This window comes from Pseudorca crassidens, chromosome 20 (assembly GCF_039906515.1).
Source record: "Pseudorca crassidens isolate mPseCra1 chromosome 20, mPseCra1.hap1, whole genome shotgun sequence".
In the NCBI taxonomy this organism is placed as follows: Eukaryota; Metazoa; Chordata; class Mammalia; order Artiodactyla; family Delphinidae; genus Pseudorca; species Pseudorca crassidens.
Genome location: NC_090315.1, coordinates 9,233,073 through 9,254,108, shown reverse-complemented (window position 1 = coordinate 9,254,108; position 21,036 = coordinate 9,233,073).

Genomic DNA, 21,036 nt, shown 5'->3' with positions numbered 1-21,036 from the left:
CGTCCTGGATGAATTGTCCTGCAACTTGCTTTTATCACTTAATAAGCCTCAGAGAACTTAATCTATCACCAGCACCATCTTGCGATTTTAACCTGCCGCATCGCATTTCATAGAAGGGCGAGTATCAGTTTATTTGATTATTCCCTTATTGGCAGCACCTAGGTGGTTTCAAATGCTTTTGCTGTGACCAGCAACAGCGCAGTTAACATACTTGCACATCCTGCCGTGGGTTAATGTTCAAGTACGTCTCTAGGGAGATTCCAAGAAATGAAAATGCAGGTTGGAGGGGCATGAAACATGAAAAGGTTCAGGGGCCATACCAGCGGCCCTCCAGGAACACTGCCCTTTCCTCTTCCTCCTTTTTTGTAATTGTCCGATTTTCCATTTTAAGCCTGTGTTTTCATGAAAACAAAAATAAGGTGTGATTTGGAAGAATGCAATTTGCACTCCATTTTCTGGGAACAAGTCGAGGCTATCCCTAGACTGATGGACAAAGTTCCTCTATCCCCCTCTGGTGACTCCCCAGTGTGTTGAGTGTGATCTGGTCCTGTCTCAGGTCTGAGGAGGGGGATTCAGGTCCCAGACACATTGCCCCAACTCCACCCACAGAGAGGCTCAGAGCAGAGTCTCAGGAAACGGAGATGCGGCTGAGGCTGTGTCTCTCCTTAGGTTCCAGGACTGGAATCCCTCAACCACATTGCAGAGGGGCAGTAGGTGAGAGGGCAGGACCCTTGATTCCAGAGTCTGGGAATATCATAATTAAGCTTGGTCTCCCCAACCCATCGCTGGTTCCCTGCTTCTCACTCAATCTTGAAAAAGACCAGCTGTATTAGTTTCCTATTCCTGTTGTAACAAATCGTCTCACACTAAGTGACTTAAAACAACACACATCTATTCTCTTAAGAGTTCTGGAGGCCAGAACCTGAGGAGAGGGTCGTGGGAACCCCCGATTTATAGCTGGCTGGTTGGAAGTACAGGTGACCTGTGACTGGTGTCTGAAGTCAGGCCAGTCTTCTGGGACTGAGCCCTTAACCTGTGGGGTCTGTACTGACTCTGGGTAGCTGGTGTCAGAATTTAATTGAATTGTTGAACACCCAGTTGGTGTCTGTAGAATTGGTTGGTGTGGGGGTGGGGGTAGGAATATATATTTGGTTCAGAAGTATGAGTAGAGAACGTTTTCCTTTACCCCTTTTTTACTCACATTAATATAAAATATTTCAAACTCAGAAAAATCAAAAGGATTATACACTGAACATTCCATACCCACCCTTTATATTCATTGTAGAATTTTCACTCCATTTGCTTTATGGCTTATCTTTCCACCCACCTTTTTTTTTTTTTAATTTATTTTTGGCTGCATTGGGTTCTTCGTTGCTGTGCGCGGGCTTTCTCTAGTTGCAGAGAGCGGGGGCTACTCTTTGCTGCAGTGCATGGGCTTCTCATTGTGGTGGCTTCTCTTGTTGTGGAGCATGGGCTCTAGGCACGTGGGCTTCAGTAGTTGTGGCTCACGGGCTCAGGAGTTGTAGCTCTTGGGCTCTAGAGCCCAGGCTCAGTAGTTGTGGAGCATGGGCTTTGTTGCTCTGTAGCATGTGGGACCTTCCCAGACCAGGGCTCGAAACTGTGTCGACTGCATTGGCAGGAGGATTCTTAACCACTACACCACCAGGAAAGTCCCTCCATCCACTTTTTAAAAAATTAATTAGTTTGTTTATTTATTTATTTTTGGCTGTGTTGGGTTGTTCATTGCTGTGCGCGGGCTTTCTCTAGTTGTGGCGAGCGGGGGCTACTCTTGGTTGTGGTACACCGGCTTCTCATTGTCATGGCTTCTCTTGTTGCGGAACACGGGCTCTAGGCATGCAGGCTTCAGGTTGTGGCACGCAGGCTCACTAGTTGTGGCTTGCGGGCTCTAGAGCTCAGGCTCAGTAGCTGTGGTGCACGGGCTTAGTTGCTCCGTGGCATGTGGGATCTTCCCAGGCCAGGGCTCGAGCCCATGTCCCCTGCATTGGCAGGCGGATTCTTTTTTTTTTTTTGCGGTATGCGGGCCTCTCACTGTTGTGGCCTGTCCCGTTGCAGAGCACAGGCTCCGGACGCGCAGGCTCAGTGGCCATGGCTCACGGGCCTAGCCACTCCGCGGCATGTGGGATCTTCCTGGACTGGGGCACAAACCCATGTCCCCTGCATCGACAGGCGGATTCTTAACCACCGTGCCACCAGGGAAGCCCCCTCCGTCCACTTTTTAAACTGAGATATAATTGACATATAACATTGTGTAAGTTAAGGTGTACAATATGATGATTTGATACATTTCTGTGTTGCAATATGATTACCACTGTATCGCTAACTAACATCTCTATCATGTCACTTGATTATCATTTCTTTTTTGTGGTGGGAACAATTAAAATCCAGTCCCTTAGCAGCTTGGAAGCTGATAATCCAGTATCTTGTCTGTAATCACTCTGCTCTACGTTAAAGCTCCAGGATTTATTTATCTACTAGTTGCAATCATTTGTTTCAAGTCAGATTTATTGAGGTATAATTTACGTAAAAATCATACAATTCCATACAATAAAACACACCCTCTTAAATTACATGGTTAAACATTTAAAGTATACAGTTGAATGAGTTTGTTTCCATTTATTTACTTACAGCTTAATTGATATATAATTAACATACAATAAACTGCCCATATTTGAAAGTGCACAATTTGGTAAGTTTTGACATATGTGTACCCCTGCGAAGCCATCACCACAGGCAAGATAGTGAACACATCATCACCCCAAAAGTTTCCTGTGCCCCTTTGTAATTCCTTCTTCCTACCCAACTCCCCCATCCCCAGGCACCCATTGACCCGCTTCCTGTCACTCTAAATTAGTCTGCGTTTTCTAGACTTCTATATAAATGGAATCATACAGAATGTTCTATTTTTTGTCTGTCTTTTTTCACTCAGCAGAATTATTTTGAGGTCTGTCCACGTTTTTGTGTGCTTCAGAGGTTCATTCCTTTTTATTGTTGAGCAGCGTTCCACCGTCTGGCTCTGCTACACTTTGCTCGTTCATTTGCCTGTTGATGAACATTTGGATAGCTTCTCGTATTCGCTTATAATAAATAAAGCTGCTATGACCATTCACGTCTGGGTCTTCCTATGGACGTGTGCTTTTATTTCTCTTGGGTAAAGACCTAAGAGTGTAATTGCTGGGTCATATGATAAATGTAAATGTAACTTAATAAGAGTAGGGAGGAAAAACATTTCCTCCATCCTAGGTTCTTTTGGCTGGTCCAATCGTTAAATTCAATGAACACAAATCAACAGGAGAAAAACCAGTTTAATTCTGTGTGTACGGGAGCCTTACATAGACGTGACAGGCTCAAAGGCAGTCAGGCAATTAAGGCTTATGTGCCATCCTGAGCTAAGGAGAAGCGGGTAGGGGCCGGAGGCTTCAAAGGGAAGGAAGGTAATTCACGGGAAGATGGGAGATGTTTGGTTAACATGTTTGGAAAGACAATGGGATACAGAAAGGAATTTGAACAAACAGGCCCTGGCCGGCTCCCCCCAGCTTCCACACTTACTCTTACCCTTTGTAGTTATCTCTGGTGATAGCTTTCTTCCTGGACCAGGCTCCCTATCTGAATTCTTTTAGACAGTTAAGGAAGAGGTAAAAAGCATTTCTTGGGTCTGTTGGGCCTCGATTTTCTTCAGCTTAAAATAATCTACATACCAAAGTGGCACATTCTGGGGCAGCCTGCCCTGAAACTTCCTTGGAAATTTCACATACAAAAAGCTGAACGGGTAGAACATTCCATTATTTCATTGAATGAATCTTTTAGTCTTGAAAATAGGTCAGTTTGGTTAAACAGTTGTATCTCGTTTTTAGGAGGTGGTGGTACAGCTGGGCTCCCAAAGTTAGGCCTCTACTGCATGAGAAATTGGGTATTTAATAAGGCGTTTCTATGGAAACAAAAGAAAAACCATGGTTAATGATTGGAGAAGATTATAATCCCTGTTTCTGAGTTCTGAAGTCAGACAATTGAGAAGATTTCTACTTGTTGGGCTCAAAGCATCTTCAGATGGAGTGGGGACAGGCCGTGGCAATCTGACAGGTTTTCTGGTTTGTAGCTTGAATGTCTCTGGTGATCTTTCTGTGTGGTCACATTGCTACAGGCCTGAAGAGTGTCCATATGTGAGCTGTTGTGGTTTTTATATTAAGTTGTCCAACTTTAGTTGGCATGGCTTTGGGAAAAGGACAGTTTTAGTCTTCAGTGATTCCAAGTCAGAAGGGTAGGAAGAAAATTGGAAATGTTAGTGTGGAGAGTAGTCAAATATTGGAGGAAACTAGATGAGTTCAGGCTCTAGTTCAGTGTACAGGTAGAAAACAAAATATCAAAGACAATTAATAGAACTAGAATCTAATATCCACACTTGTGTATTATAGTGTCTACTGAAATATAATTTTTCTCTCTACAATCACTCTCATTTCTATCAAAGATAACCATAGTGAGGGCTTCCCTGGTGGTCCAATGGCTAAGAATCCATGCTCCCAATGCAGGGGACCCAGGTTCAATCCCTGGTCAGGGAATTAGATCCGACCTGCTGCAACTAAGAGTTTGCATGCCACAACTAAATGATCCCTCACGCAGCAACTAAAGATCCCGTATGCCGCAACTAAGACCCAGTGCAGCCAAATAAATAAATAAATAAACAAACAAATACATAAATATTTACAAAAAAAGATAACCATAGTGAGACAAATTAAGTCTAGTTTAAAAAAACTTGGATTATTTACATAAGTGCAGCAAGAACAGCGATTGACCATATAGAATCTTTTAATCTGCTTTGCTTGAACTTTTTATAAGGAATCTCATATTGGACTTTTTTTATTTTATTATTTTATTTAATTAATTAATTTATTTTTTTTTGCGGTACGGGGGCCTCTCACTGTTGGGACCTCTCCCGTTGCGGAGCACAGGCTCCGGACGCCCGGACGCCCGGACGCACAGGCTCAGCGGCCATGGCTCACGGGCCCAGCCGTTCTGCGGCATGTGGGATCTTCCCGGACTGGGGCACGAACCTGTGTCCCCTGCATCGGCAGGCGGACTCTCAACCACTGCGCCACCAGGGAAGCCTTCATATTGGACTTTTAAAAGCCTCTCAAGGCTAGGAAGTCAAGCCAAAGACTTACCATCAGACTTTGCCTGCCAAACTTATAGATTTGGGTCAATTCCTCTCTTCTCAGGGTCCCCAGAATAGCCTGAGGTTCCTGCCCTGGCCAGGAAGTGACCTTCCTTACTCAAGGCAATACCAACTAGAGGTAGAAAATACCACACTTCTGCAACACATATATATAGACACACATGACCATGCAGACAGATGCAGAGACCTCATAGCTTCTATTTTAAACTTTCAATCATGAGATGGGTATTTGTGGAGAAGATATTTAAGGTTTTGTTACCAAACCAGGTTTGTTTGCCTGACACAGAGCAAGACAAAATGTTGAGATGCTGAGGTTTCCCTCAGAGAAAGAATTTATTCAGGAGGCAGCCAAGCGAGGAGACAGGCGAACAAGTCTCAGACCCACCTCCCCAAAGGTGAGGGGCTTGAGATATTTATGGAATAAAGGAGCAGGGTGGTCTTGGGAGTGGGGAAGTTTACTGGAGATAGAGAAAAGTGAGATAACTGGTGTTCCGTGCAGGCATATCTGAGTCACATGCTTCTTCATGGGATGTATGTTAAAAAATGGAAGTGCTTAGCATGATGTGAGGGTGGAGTTTTTGGCTTGCTGATGTCAAAAAGTCATTCATCAGACACCTGCATAGGCCCAGTTTTAGGGTCAATGGTCCCAACCAGCCGGCTCCAGGTTGAACTAGACACAGCTGACTCCAAGTTCCTGGAAAACAGCTCCAACAAACATCTTATTGTTTAAGCTATGTGAAGCTTAGAGGGTATGTAATTTATAACAAAATAATTAAGGCAAGCTTGCTCAGTGAAGGTGGGCTACAAGCAAAGGGGTTTTTAGCAAGCTGTAAGAAAGTCTCAGGAATGTCTGCTAACACCTAACTGTGTTAGCACACATGTTCAGGATGGATTATTTAACTCTATGGGGCATGGGTTTAGTTTGTTTTTTTGTTTGCTTGTGTTTGTTTTGAATTCTAGATAAAAATTCCTGGAGAAGTCTAGGTAAAACATTTACATCTCAAAGGCACAGAGGAAGAATGCAAGCACTTCCTAGAAGGGCTCTTGTTCCCTTAAGGCCAGAATTTTTACAATATTTATAAGCCTATTGAGATAAATGGGGAGACTTGGGGAGTGATAAAATGGGTAAGTGCTCTTTGAGTTGTGTTTGGAGCCTCACCTCTGATACCGTAAAGACTAGATTTGTAAAACATGGACAGTTTTTTAAAATCCCTTGAAGAATTCTGTTGCTGCCAAAATGACATCAAAGAACTAATAAACCCATTCACCTATTTTGGAATGTTTTTCTTTCTCTCTGGAAACATTTAGCTTAGGGGAAATGGCCAAAAAGATTCTATCAGTTTCTGAATGTCAGCTTCCAATTTGGCCAAATTTCTGATCATAGAGTTATGAAATCCTCGTCAGGTTTCATCTGGGACAAACAGTAAATATTTGTGGCAGTATTTTTTAAATTTTATTTATTTAATTTATTTATTTTTGTCTGCACTGGGTCTTTGTTGCTGTGCGCGGGCTTTCTGTAGTTGCGGTGAGTGGGGGCTGCTCTTCGCTGCGGTGCGCGGGCTTCTCATTGCAGTGGCTTCTCATTGCAGTGGCTTCTCTTGTTGCAGAGCTTGGGTTCTAGGCGCAGGCTCAGGAGTTGTGGGGCATGGGGCTAGGTGCTCCGCGGCACGTGGGATCTTTCCGGACCGGGGCTCAAACCCATGTCCCCTGCATTGGCAGGCGGATTCTTAACCACTGTGGCAAAGGGGCCAAGGAAGCCCCTTTGTGGCAGTATTGAAACTGTGCAACTCAGGTGGGACTTGAACCCACGGTCCGCGACTCGAATCCAGCCAAAACCCAGATTGGGACTTGAACCCATGGTTTTCTTAATTGAAGTCACACACCTGGTCTCAAGACTTAAAAGGAAGCTCAGGTTCTTGATGTCTCCTTGTGGAAAGAATTCAGTGAGAGACAAAGTGATAGGTAAGAAGTGGATTTATTTAAAGAGAAACACATTTCATAGACAGAATGTGGTCCATCTCTAAAGGCGAGAGGCCCCGGAATATGGGGTGGTTAGTTTTTACGTGCTGGGTGATTTCACAGGCTAATGAGTGGCAGGATTATTTCAGCTATTTCAGGGAAGGGGTGGGTCGCCACCCATTTTTTGGCCTTTTATGATTGACCTCTGAACTGTCTTGGTGCTGGTGGGTGTGTCATTTAGCATATGCTAATGTATTACAATGAGCATAGAATGAGGCTCAAGGTCTACTGGAAGTTGAATCTTCCACCATCTTGGACCTAGTTGGTTCTAACCAGTTTACGGCATGTCCTATGGCTACGTCATTCATTTAAAGGTTGTGCCCTGCCCCCTTCCCTCCTGTTTCACTATTAAACAACCCATGGACTCAAGAGGCATCCTCAGAGTATGTACAAGATGATACCTTCACAAGTTCTAGAGTCAATCCCAAAGATAGCCAAGAGGAAGAACTGACAATGTGTATGTTCCAGGCAGGCAGAAAGCCAAGCTAATTTCCTAGGACACAGAACAAGACAAACAAGAAGGCAGTAAATATCCCTGGGAGAGAAAAGAACAGTAACCCATGGGTCCGGATTTGGAAAGAAAGTGGCAATATGAAATTTTATTTTCCTCTCTTGACTGGGCACTACAAGTAGAGATTCAGGATGATCTTGGGTGGCCTCAGCCTGCAGTGGTTGGAAGCAGGAGTTTAGTTCCCTGGCCAGAGACTGAAGTCAGGCCCTGGCAGTGAGAGTGCTGAATCCTAGCTACTAGACGACAAGGGCCAACGGCCAGTGACAAGGCTCTGGCCCATCAGCTTTGTAGAAACGAATTTCCACAAAGAGATGGAAATTAGTGAAACAAGTAAAGTGTTTATTAGGAGGAAAAAGAGTACAGTATGTGTGAATAGGCACACACCAGCGGGCTCAGAGAGAAAGTCGAGCCCTCGTGGTAGTTTGAATCATTTATATGGGGCATTTCTTCTGGGTTTCCTTTGGGCAATCATCTTGCTTTGTCTGGCTCTGAGTCTGTATTTGGTGTATCTCAGGGTCCTCCCATGTGTGTGTGTACATCTCAGCCAAGATGGATTCTAGCAAAGAGGCCTATGGGTAGGTGGACATCACTTACTATGGGGTGGTGCCCTCTCCCTTTTTGACCTCCGAGGAGCCTTTCTATGCATGTGTAGTTGGGAAGGTCTCCTTGACCTTGAGAATGAGAAATATGTGGTCTCCTTATCTCTTATCTGGGCAGGGCTCAGCTCGTCTCTCCTGTTATTATCTTCATCTTGGATTATCTGTCCACAGGGTACAGACTCCAGCTGCTCAGCCGGGGGCCCATCTATCTCCTGCCTCAAGGAGAACTAACTCTGGGAATTCCCTGGTGGTCCAGTGGTTATGGGAATTCCCTGGTGGTCCAGTGGTTAAAGACTCAGGCTTTCACTGCCATGGACCAGGTTTCTATCCCTGGTCGGGAAACTAAGATCCCACAAGCCATGTGGTGCAGCTAATAATAATAATAATAATAATAATAAAAAGCAAGTAAGGAGAGCTAACTCTGGTAAGAATTCTAAACCTTAGTTGTCTTCTGCTGGTTTTCCCAGAATCCCATCTGCAGGCTCCAGTAAGCTACCAGAAGTTGGCAAGGTTTTGTTAGGAGAACCACTGACAGAAACTGCCTGCCCTGGACAGCCATGATAATAATCACTTGCATGGGTTATCTTAAAACAGGAGGTCCTGGTAAGGAACGTGGAACTAACAAGCTACCACCAAGTGGAAGAATTCAGGAAAGGTCAGAACGAGAGAGGAGACGCCCGTCCCTATGTCCTACCAGCCTCCCAGAATCCTTTTCGCCGGAATCCATCTTGGCTGAGCGCAATGCACGCGCCACCAGGAAGGACCCTGAGTCGGAATGATTGGCCAGAGACAACCGGGAAACTAACCCCATTGCTGAACTGTGCACCTCAGATTGAGACTTGAACCCACGTGGCTGGGACTCGAACCCGGCCAAAACCCTGACTGGGACTCAGAACCACAAGGCCGGGACTCAGAACCACAAGGCCAGGACTCGAACCCGGCCAAAACTCAGATTGGGACTCGAACCCACGTGGCCGGGACCTGGCCCAAACCCACGGTCTTCCAACTGAGATCACACACCTGGTTTCAGGACTTAACGAAGCTCAGGTTCTCAACCTCTCATCGCAGAAAGAATTCAGTGAGAGACAAAGTGATAGGCAAGAAGTGGATTTATTTAGAGAGAAACACACTCTACAGACAGAGCCTGGGCCATCTCAGAAGGTGAGCAAGGCACCAGGGTACGGGGGTTGTCCGTTTTTATAGGCTAATTAGTGGGCGGAGTATTCCAGCTATTTCAGGAAGGGGTGGGGATATCCAGTAATTGGGCTACCGCCCACTTTTTGATCCTTCTGGTTGGACTTGGAACTGTCATGGCACCTGAGGTGTGTCATTTAGCTTGCTGATGTGTTACAGTGAGCATATACTGAGGCTCAAGGTCTAGTGGAAGTCGACTTGTCTGCCAGGTTGGACCCATTTGGTTCTAATCACTTTATGTCATGTCCTCCGGCTATGTCATTCTTTCAAATGTTGTGCCCTGCCCCCTTCCCTCCTGTTTCATAACCTTAAAACCTGAGACTGTGATCCACGTGGCGGAGCCGTTCTCCTGGGTTCCCTTACTATGCTGCTGTCTGGCCAGGCACGCCTTTCCAATAAAGTCTCTTGCTTTGTCAGCAAAGAGACTTTGTGTGTCCTTGGACAATTCATTTCTGAGTGTTAGACAAGAGCCCACTCTCAGGCCCTGGAAGGGGGTCCCCCTTCCTGCAACAGTTTTCCATTAATTTTAATTTTAGTCTCCCCTTGGCTGTTTAAGGGAATAGCAGAGTAGCTCACCAGAAAATACCTCAGAGTCCCATCAACTCTGGGAGGCGCCCATACGGGGACCGTCTTTTGAGGGTAGATACGGGAGCATCTGTAAGGCAACGAGCTTGACAGACTTTTGTTTAGCGTCTTGTAGTCTCTTTAGAGTGGACAGACAATTCAGACAGAGGATTAGTAGAAATGAAACCGAGCAGAGCTCTGAGGGGCCCTCCTGGGTACAAAAGTCCCTCTGTGTCCCCCAGTCCTTGTTTGTAAAAAGAAAAAAAAAAAAAAGCGGGCTTTAGACTCCTAGGCCTTCCCTTTGTTCCAATGAGCAGACCAGCAGTTACTGATTAGGGAAGTGACGGAATGCAGAAACAAAGGAAAAACAGTCAAGAAACAATAGTTCAGTGATAAAACAGAGCCCTAGTTCCTCCTCAAGGGATATACATAACAATCTGATACGTATCTTTGGGTCCTGCAGGAAGTAAGGTCCCCACCCAGGTAGAGGATGGTAAGTATTGAGACCCCAGACTGGTTGGAACCAGAAGGTTGATGACAGTAATGCAATGAGTCTTCTGCCCCACTAACAGAGCAATGAAGGTTGAGATGACAAAAACCCCTTATGCACTGGGACCCCTTATGATAAATCCCCCAAGAGCCGGCATAACCAAACAAAGAGCGTGCTGCTTGTGACTTTGTGTCTCAGAACCCCAGTATATTTGACTAGCCACCAAGATGCTTGTCATACATGCACTTTCCGGGTGGTGGACACCAGAGAGAATATTCTCACTGGTCACAAAGCTAAGTACTCAAGACGTAGAACGAGACAAAAGGAAAACCTCATCGGATTTTCTTTTTTTTTAATTAATTATTTATTTATTTGGTTGTGCCGGGTCTTCAATGCGGCAGGTGGGCTCCTTAGTTGCAGCACATGGGCTCCATAGTTGCAGTATGCGGTCTCCTTAGTTGTGGCATGTGAACTCTTAGTCGCGGCATGGATGTGGGATCTAGTTCCCTGACCAGGGATCGAACCTGGGCCCCCTGCACTGGGAGTGTGGAGTCTTAACACTGCACCACCAGGGAAGTCCCTGATTTTCTTATATGTACATAAACAGGTTTAGCTAAACCTTGGGTTTAATACCTGAGAGGGATGTGCCACTGGGCTGGGGATTGTGTGGCATTTTAAGGTCGGATCTTAACAAAGGGCGAGGTTCACTGGTCCGAGAGAAAGGGGCCAGAGAAGTCGTGCCCCGGGTGAGGGTTGGGCAAGATTTTATAGGGGAAGAAGGGAAAGGGGTGTGGTGAATCTGGGAGGGCGCAGGGTATTCCTTATTTGGTGGTCTTTTCGGGTATCCTGGGGGACCGTTAGTCCCGCCCCTAGAAAGGCGGCAAGGCTGGGCTGGTTTCAAAGTCCCCAGGTCAGTTCCTGGAACTGGGTGGTCCGGAATGTCTCCAGGGCAGTTTCTGGAACTGGGTGGTCCGGAGAATTTCGTTCTGATGCACCCTGTGAATCTGATTGTGTTCCCCTGCCTCGGGCCAGTTGGCCTTATACATAGCTCACTGCACGGAAATTTTCTTGAGGTTGATGGGTGACCTAGTGTTAATCTAACCCATTCTGTGACCAACTTACCCTAACACAGGAGTCTTTGAGTTAGGTGGCGAGTATTCTAGTAGCTTTTTTTGGCTGCGTTGGGTCTTTGTTGTTGCACGTGGGCTTTCTCTAGTTGCAGTGAGCGGAGGCTACTCTTCCTTGCAGTGCACAGGCTTCTCATTGCCGTGGCTTCTCTTGTTGGGGAGCATGGGCTCTAGGTGCATGGGCTTCAGTAGTTGTGGCTCACGGGCTCAGTAGTTGTGGCTCGTGGGCTCTAGAGCGCAGGCCCAGTAGCCGTGGTGCACGGGCTTAGTTGCTCCACGGCATGTGGGATATTCCCAGACCAGGGCTCGAACCCGTGTCCCCTGCACTGGCAGGCGGATTCTTAACCGCTGCGCCACCAGGGAAGCCCTCTAGTAGCTTTTAAGTGCTCAACCCATACCCACCAATTTCACGGCTTTAGCTTGCAAGATGTTCCTTAGCAACAGCCTTTATCTCATGTGTGCATTAACCCAGAACTAAGTTTGCCTAAAGAGACACTGGTCTGGTGAGAAATGTGACCTCACCAGTCTGTGAGGCTGGCTCAAACGGCGGGCTTATCGGGCTTATGCCCAGGTTTTCCTCCTTATGACAAATGACACAACAGACAGAGGCAAAGAAAAACAGTGACTGTGGTGCTCCAAGGACATGGTGCTTCAAGGACAACCCTGCCTGAAAATGTTACACCCACTACCGGACTCTTAATCGCCCTCCCCATCATGTTGTAAAGGCTACGAAATTCCTGAGCCCACTTGGGCGATGCCCACCTGGGCAACGGGACCTATCCCCAATAAGGAAAGGCATCTGGCCTGTCCCACTCTCAACCTATAGAAGGAAGGTATATGTGCCTCGAGCAATCAGTAAACAAAATTTTCACCTCGGACCATTCTTTTGTTTTCTGGCTATAAAACCTGATCAATAGCACACGTTTGTGCTCGACTCTCCCAGGTTCCTAGAAAGTAGGCCCGCTGTTCTGGCAGCGACCCTTCCCTCTAATAAAGTCTATCTCCTTTACATTCGGCCTGGTGTCTGGAAATTTTTTTCCAACCCGCATTCGGACCATGACAGTGACCATTTCTGGGAGGAAAAGGATAAATAAAAACCAAGAGTAAGTGTAACAAATCTTCACCAGTCTCTATACCCAAGAAACTAGTTCCACAAATATTTTCTCCTGCTAATCTAAATTTAGAAATTAAAAAAAAGGAAAAAAAAAAAGATCCTCACTGGACCTTCAGGCAGAGATCTGGGAGACTGACATGGTAAGAATTCTTACCTTCTGCCGGATTTCTTTCATTCTTTCTTTCTTTCTTTCTTTTTCTTTCTTTCTCTTTCTTTCTTTCTTTCTCTTTTTCTTTCTCTCTCTCTCTCTCTTTCTTTCTTTCTTTCCTTCTTTCTTTCTTTTTTAATATTTATTTATTTAGGCTGCTCTGGGTCTCCAGGTTTTAGTTGTGGCGTGCGGAATCTTTTAGCTGTGCCATGTGGGCTTCTTTGTTGCGGCACGCACGCAGGATCTAGTTACCCGACCAGGGATTGTGAGTGTGGAGTCTTACCCACTGGACCACCAGGGAAGTCCCTTTTTTATTTTATATATATATATATATCCACTAGTTTGTTGTGTTTTTTAGATTTCACATATAAGAGATATCATAAAGTATTTGTCTTTCTCTGTCTGACTTACTTCACTTAGCGTAATGCCCTCCAAGTCTACCCATGTTGCTGCAAATGGCAAAATTGCATCGCTTTTATGGCTGAGTAGTATTCCATAAACCACATCTTCTTTATCCATTCACCTGTCGATGGACACTTCAGTTGCTTCCATGTCTTGGCTATCGTAAGTAATACCCTTCTGCCAGCTTTCTGTGCAAGGTCCCAGGACCTTTCAGCTATAGGAGCCTCAGAGCAAGCAGGAGCCAGTCAGTGAGGTTTGTCCCTTCATGATCACCAATTATAGGGAAGGAAAAAAATCTCTTCTACCCTTCTGGGTTCTTTTGGCTGGTCCAATAATTTAATTGAATTAAGATAGATCAACAGGAGAAAAACAAATTTAATTTTGTGTGTACGGGGGCCTCGCATAGACAAGAGAGGCTCAAAGACGGGCAATTGAGGCTTAGATGCCATCCTGAGCTAAGGAGAAGGGGGTAGGAGCCTGGGGCTTCAAAGGGAAGGAAGATAATTCACAGAAAGATGGGAGATGTTTGGTTCACAAAAGTTTGCCATGCCACGGAAAGCCAGTGGGACACAGAGGAATTTGAACAAACAGACCCAAGCTAGTTCCCCCCAGCTTCCATACCTACCCATACTCTGGTCATAGTTCTTTTCCTGGACCAGGCTCCCTATCTGAATTCTTTTTTTTTTTTTTTCTTTAATTTTCAAGTACTTGGGCCTCTCACTGTTGTGGCCTCTCCCGTTGCGGAGCACAGGCTCCGGACGCGCAGGCTCAACGGCCATGGCTCACGGGCCCAGCCGCTCCGCGGCATGTGGGATCTTCCCAGACCGGGGCACAAACCCATGTCCCCCGCATCGGCAAGCGGACTCTCAACCACTGCGCCACCGGGGAAGTCCCCTATCTGAATTCTTTTAGGCAGTTAAGGGGGAGATGAAAAGGTCTTGTTGGGCCTTAATTATCTTCAGCCTAAAATAATCCATGTGACAAAAAGCAGCACATTGTGGGTCGGCCTACCCTGAACCCCATCCCTGACAAACTGTTTTCCGAACTGGCTGGAATATTTTGTACCGCCTCTAGCAGTATAGGAGAGCTTCAATTACTCCACATCCTGGCCAGCTCTTGGTCTTTTAAATCTTAGCCATTCTAGTGGTTATGTAATAGTCTACCACCAGTTCCAATTCCAATGTGTGGGTTCCCCCGCACCCCACCAAGCAATTCTCAGACACTAACTGGGTGTTCTACAATTCAGCTCAGTTCTGACACTGTCTACCTGGTGATAGTGTCAGATGCCACAAGTTAAGGATTCAGTGCTACAAGATCACCCCCCATGCCCACTTCAGACACCAGTTGAAAGCCTAGACTGCCACCTGTGCTTCAACTAGCTGATCAGAGGTTCCAGTGACCCTTCCTTGGGTTCGATTAATTTGCTAGAGCAGCTCACAGAACTCAGAGAAACATTTTACTGACTAGATCACTAGTTTATTATAAAAAAATGTAACTAGGGCTTCCCTGGTGGCGCAGTGGTTGAGAGTCCGCCTGCCGATGCAGGGGACAACGGGTTCGTGCCCCGGTCCGGGAAGATCCCACATGCCGCGGAGCGGCTGGGCCCGTGAGCCATGGCCACTGAGCCTGCGCGTCCGGAGCCTGTGCTCCGCAATGGGAGAGGCCACGACAGTGAGAGGCCCGCGTACCGCAAAAAAAGAAAAGAATGTAACTCAGGAAGAGCCACATGGAAGAGATGTATAAGGCAAGGTATGGGAAAAGGGCATGACGCTTCCAAACTCTCTGTGAGTACATCACTCTTCACAAACTTCCATGTATTCACCAACCCGGAAGTTCTCCAAAGCCCATCCTTTTGGGTTTTTATGGAGGCTTCTTTACATAGGGGTGATGGATTCAACCATTGGCCACTGGTCATTGAACTCAACCTCCAGCCGCTGTCTCCTCCCACAAGGTCAGGGCTTGGATGAAAGTTCCAACCTTTCAATCACATGATTGGTTGCCCTGGCAACCAGCCTCCATCCTTAAGTGCTTTCCAAAAGTCACCTTATTAACATAAACTCTGGTGTGGTAGAAAGAGGTTTATTATGAGTATTAAGACAACTTTATCATTCTTATCACTTAGGAGATTCCAAGGGTTTTAGGAGCTCAGTGCTGGGAACAGGGACAAAGTGCATATTTCTTATTATAAATCACAATATCAAGGTATATGATCATTCTTTGATGCATTTCAGAGTTGCAGAAAAGAGTACACTCACATCTAACCCTTCAACAAGTATATCATTAACTAGGGCTCAGTGTTCACAGTTGTATTTGTCAGAACAGGGTGAAATTTACATGATGTGAAATGCACAAAACTTAACTGGAGTTTCAAGAAAAATCTGACTTGTGTGACTCTTCCCTTTTGCTGTTCCCCATCTGAGGCACTGAAGAGCCTGGCATATTGTCCTGTTTGGGACGTCCCACCTCCCGGAGTTATCTCTCTCCTTGTAGATTTCTTTAGCTTGGACCCTCCCACTACCGCCACCAGTTTTGGGGGGAAACTGGAAGTTGTGTCTGGAGTAGGGCTTCTCACCCTTCCCCAGTTGTGACAACTAAAAATATCTCCAGACGTTGCCAAACGTTGCCAAGCACCGCCGGGCTCAACATTTGTGTTGTGAATTCTTCCTAGTTTGTTCTGAGAAGAGCTGTGGGTTCCTGGTGGTGAGGGCGGTGGACAGGATCCCTCCTGCAGGGACCACCAACCAATCAACAGGAGAGACAGACAGTTACACTAGGATTCTGGATCTTCTGACTTAGCCTGGGGAGTGGCTTTTAAAAAGTGTCCAGAGGATTTTGATGGGCAGCCAGGAGGAGAACTGGTGACCCCGAGCTACTATTGATTAAGCGTTGATTGTGGGCCAGGAAATGTGCAAAAACGTTTTTCTCCTCCAGCCCCGTTCACGCCTTAAGGTAACAGCACGGGCTGCCAGATTCGAATCCAAGCTGGACAAGTGATGTTAGCCCTCTGTGTCTCGGTTTCCTCATCTGTAAAATGGGCTTAATAATAGTGCCGGCCGGGGGACTTCCCTGGTGGTCCAGTGGGTAAGACTCTGCACTCCCAATGCAGGGGACCCAGGTTCGATCCCTGGTCAGGTAACTAGATCCCACATGCATGCCACAACTAAGGGTCCACATGCTGCAACGAAGATCCTGCATGCTGCAACTAAGACCCCGTACAGCCTAAACAAATAAGTAAATAAAGAAATATTGCCTTGGCCAAAACCTTTGTTCGGGTTTTTCTGTAACGTCTTATGGAAAAACCCAAACAAGTGTTTTGGCCAACCCAATAAATAAAAGTGCCGGCCACCTAAAGTCATCACAAGGATCAAACGAGGATCTGTGTAGATCTCCTGGCTCTACCCCAGGCACTAAGTGCTACATAAGGGTTTGACAGATACATTAAAACTATGATTGTGTATCTTGGTATCACAAAAGGGTGTCCTTGTGCCTTGGCAAGGCGTGTCGGTTTCCCTGAGCTGGGAGAGAACCTGCCACACCACAGGGGACCCAGCTCCCTCCATCTCTCCATTCTGCTTGAGAGGCACTGTCCCACCTCCGAAGCTTTGCCCTTGCTGTCCTCTTCGTCGTTTCTTCCCTTTTCTCTTCTAAGTGCTTGCTCAGATGTCACCATTTGGGTTTGAAATTGCAATTCAACTCAATTCCCAACCCACGGTCTCCTAGTCCCCCCCACCCCCGCTTTCGTTTCTTCCATAGCACTCTACTGACATGTTTATTGGACAGCTCTCCTTGCAGGGCAACCACATACCGTTATTAAGACTGTTCAGTAATATATTAATATTTAAAAAAATTCATTTGAGAAAGGGAGATGTGTCTTTTTCTAATTGACACAAATAGATACTAGATGCAGGGGACACAGGTTCGAGCCCTGGTCCGGGCAAATCCCACATGCCGCAGAGCAACTAAGCCCGTGTGCCACAACTACTGAGCCTGTGCTCTAGAGCCCGTGAGCCACAACTACTGAGCCCGCGCGCCACAACTATTGAAGCCGGCACGCCTCGAGCCCGTGCTCCGCAACAAGAGAAGCCATCGCAATGAGAAGCCCGCGCACTGCAACGAAGAGTAGCCCCGCTCGCCACAACTAGAGAAAGCTCCCACGCAGCAACGAAGACCCAACACAGCCAAAAATAAATAATAAATGTATTTTTAAAAATGGGTCTTCCTAAGCTAAAATCAAGGTTGTTTTTTTCTGGAGGTCCTAGAGGAGAATACGTTCCTTTGCCTTTTCCAAATTCCAGAGGCCGCCTGCATTGCTTGGCTTGTGGCCCCTTCCTCCATCTCCAAAGCCAGAAGCATAGTGACTTCAGTCTTTCTCTAACTCTGACCCTCCTGCCTCCCTCTGTCACTTGTAAAGACCCTGGTGATTACACTGGGCCCACGCAAATTACCCAGGGCCGTCTCCCCATCTCAAGACCCTTAACTTGATCACACCTGCAAGTGCCTTTTGCTGTCTGAGGTCACATATTTTGGGTTTTGTTTTGTTTTGTTGTGTTTTGTTTTGGCCATGCTGGGTGGCTTGGGCTTGTGGGATCTTAGTTCCCTGACCAGGGATGGAACCCAGGCCCCCAGCAGTGAAACCGTCGAGTCCTAACCACGGGACCACCAGGGAATTCCCGACATATTCTGGGATTAGGAGGTAGGGTCACTGTTCCGTTTTTGTTCCCACTGTATCCCCAGTGCCTGGAACAGCACGTGGCACAGAATAGGCCCTCTGTAGGAACTGCTGAATGAATGAACGGGACAGAAAGAGCAGGAGGGGCAGGATGGATGTTTGGTGGAGCGGGTTGTGTGAGGACTGAGGGTCAAGGAGGAAGTGCTAACCTCAGAAGAGAGTAGGGGCAGTGCCTGTTGCCCAGGGCAGGATGAGGGAAGGAGCAGGGATGAGCTGGACAAGCAGGGCAGGCAGGGCAGGAAGGAGGCGGAGAAATGAAGCAGCCATTGGGGCGTCTTGTTCTCCAGGACGTGAGCCTGCCTTCCATCCACCTACTCACCATCCTCTCCCTGGAGCTGGGCCCAGGCCTCCCTGGGGCCGTCTTAGGGAAGGGAGAGAATGTGGGGAGTAGGTCACGGGGATGCCCAACTGGCACAGCTGGTTTGGCCGGTCCTGGCATCTCAGCAGAAGAGAGCCCTGGGGACAGGGGAGGATGCTGCTAGGAGCTCCACCAAAAGTCGCGGGGGAGGGGCCGCTCCTTTGTTCTTCGATCCATCCCTGTGGACCCCAGACTCCCATACCTAACACCCCCACCCCGGGAGGCTCACTTGGCACTGTCCGTCCCAGCCTCAGGAACCAGGAACCTAACCTCTCCATCCCTAACCTCCTCCCCACTCAGACCCAGGATCCAGGCCCCAGGCCCCTCCTCCCTCAGACCCAGGATCCAGACCCCCGGCCCCTCCCCCCTCAGACCCAGGATCCAGACCCCCGGCCCCTCCCCCCTCAGACCCAGGATCCAGGCCCCCGGCCCCTCCCCCCTCAGACCCAGGATCCAGGCCCCCGGTCCCTCCCCCCTCAGACCCAGGATCCAGGCCCCCGGCCCCTCCCCCCTCAGACCCAGGATCCAGACCCCCCGGCCCCTCCCCCCTCAGACCCAGGAGTCCAGACCCCAGCCCGAGCATCCCTCCCCAGTCTCTGTCCACCTCCAGGACCCCAGAGTCAGGGTCCCCAACCGTCCACTCCCCGGAGGAGCCGAGGTGTGGCTCCGCCCCCGCCAGTCCGGGCTCCAGGAGCAGGGTGGGCGGGGCGCCTGCGTGCGTGCGTGGGGTGGAGCTGGGTCTACGGTATCTGCCCTGGGGCAGGCTCCTCCATGGGGATGGAGTAATCGGGGTGCGGAGCAGAGAAGGAGGTTTCTGCAACGCTGCACACCCCGAGATGGACCCACTGATTAGAGGGCTGGGGGGAGGGAGCCGTGCCGGCTTGAGGTGTCAGCTGCCCTCTTCCCACCCCACCCAGCATGATTCTTCGTTTCCTTCCCAGAGAGGCCCTTGGTAGCCCTGGGGACAAGGGCACCCTCCGCCATCCATGACCCACCCCTTCCCCAGGTCCAGATGTCTAGGTGTCCCAGTTTCCTCTCCGTCTGGGTCACAGGAATCCCAGCCCCCATCCCTTCCTCCTCCAGGACCCAGGAGTCCAGGCCCTCAGCCCCTGTACTGTCTTCCTTCCTCATCCCATTCAAAGTCCTTGTTCCCAGCTCCAGGATTTGGGAGCCCTACCTCCAGCCTCTGCCCTCTGGGGAACCCAGCCTATAAGCGCCCTCGCTGGCTTTTCAAGGAAAGGTCGGGCTCTGGAGGTGACAATGGCCCCGACTCTGTGGAAACATGACCTCGTGACCCAGTGACCTTGCTTTGCCCATGTCTGAGCTCCAGGAGCAAAACGACACATCTTGGGGCTTCCTGGAGCCCAAGTGGGGAGCCTGGGGGGGAGGCCAGGGAATTGGCATGGGGGGCCCAGGACTGGGGTGGTGGTGGCACACTTGAGAGCTCCCCATCTCTGCCCTCGGCCCTCAGCCCCAGCGGGGGGAGACCAGTTTCTGCTACCCTTTCACATTCAGTCCCTGAGGCTGCGGCAGAAGGGGGCACTACGTGTTCAGTGACACATGCGGATGACGTGTTCATCTTCCTGGGGGCTCCCAGGAGCGGAGGGCATGTCCTGACCAGCCCAGCCCAGCCCTACCTGGCGTTGCTCCCTGCGCCCTTAAGCCCCCAGGGATGGGTGTGAGTTCCCACCCATGGACCCAGGAATGCGCCCTATCCCCGGATGTCCCCTCTTTGGACTAGAAGGAATACCTCCCATCTGTCTGCCCAGCCTCTATGCCTTTGCCCCACCAGGCTCTCCATCTGGATGCTTTCTTCACTCAGGTCACTCACCTGGTGTGTTCCCCTACTGGGGCAGCCTTGCCCCTGGCAAACCATCCTCTTCCTCCCCAAGAGACCCGTATCTACCGGCAGGTTACCAAGCAGACAATGTCTCCCAGGCCAGCAGAATCAATTCAACTATTATGCTAGCCACGTGTGTCATTTTAAACTTTCTAGTAACCTCATTTAAAAAAAAAAAGATTAATTTTAGAAATGTGTTTCATTCGATCCAATATATCCAAAATATCATCATTTCAACGTCATCAATACAGAGATTACCTGCGAGATATCTTACATGCTTCTTCTCAATTCCGATGCTCTGTTTCCCAGGGTTAAGTGAAATACAGTCTTTCCAAAGCATTCATGTTGTATTTAAGAGGAATTACATTGCTTCTGTTTTTAAAGTTAAATTTAAGTTGATTAAAATGAAATGAGGGCTTCCCTGGTGGCGCAGTGGTTGAGAGTCCGCCTGCCGATGCAGGGGACATGGGTTCATGTCCCGGTCCGGGAAGATCCCACATGCCGTGGAGCGGCTGGGCCTATCAGCCATGGCCACTGAGCCTGGGCGTCTGGAGCCTGTGCTCCGCAACGGGAGAGGCCACAACAGTGAGAGGCCCGCGTACCGCAAAAAAAAAAAAAAAAGAAAAAAAAGAAATGAAATTGGAAATGTTCATTTCCTCGGTTACAGGTGTCACATTTCTAGTGCTCAATGGTACATGTGGCCAGTGGCTTCTGTGTTGGACAGCACAGCTCTATAAGCTGTTTCTACATACC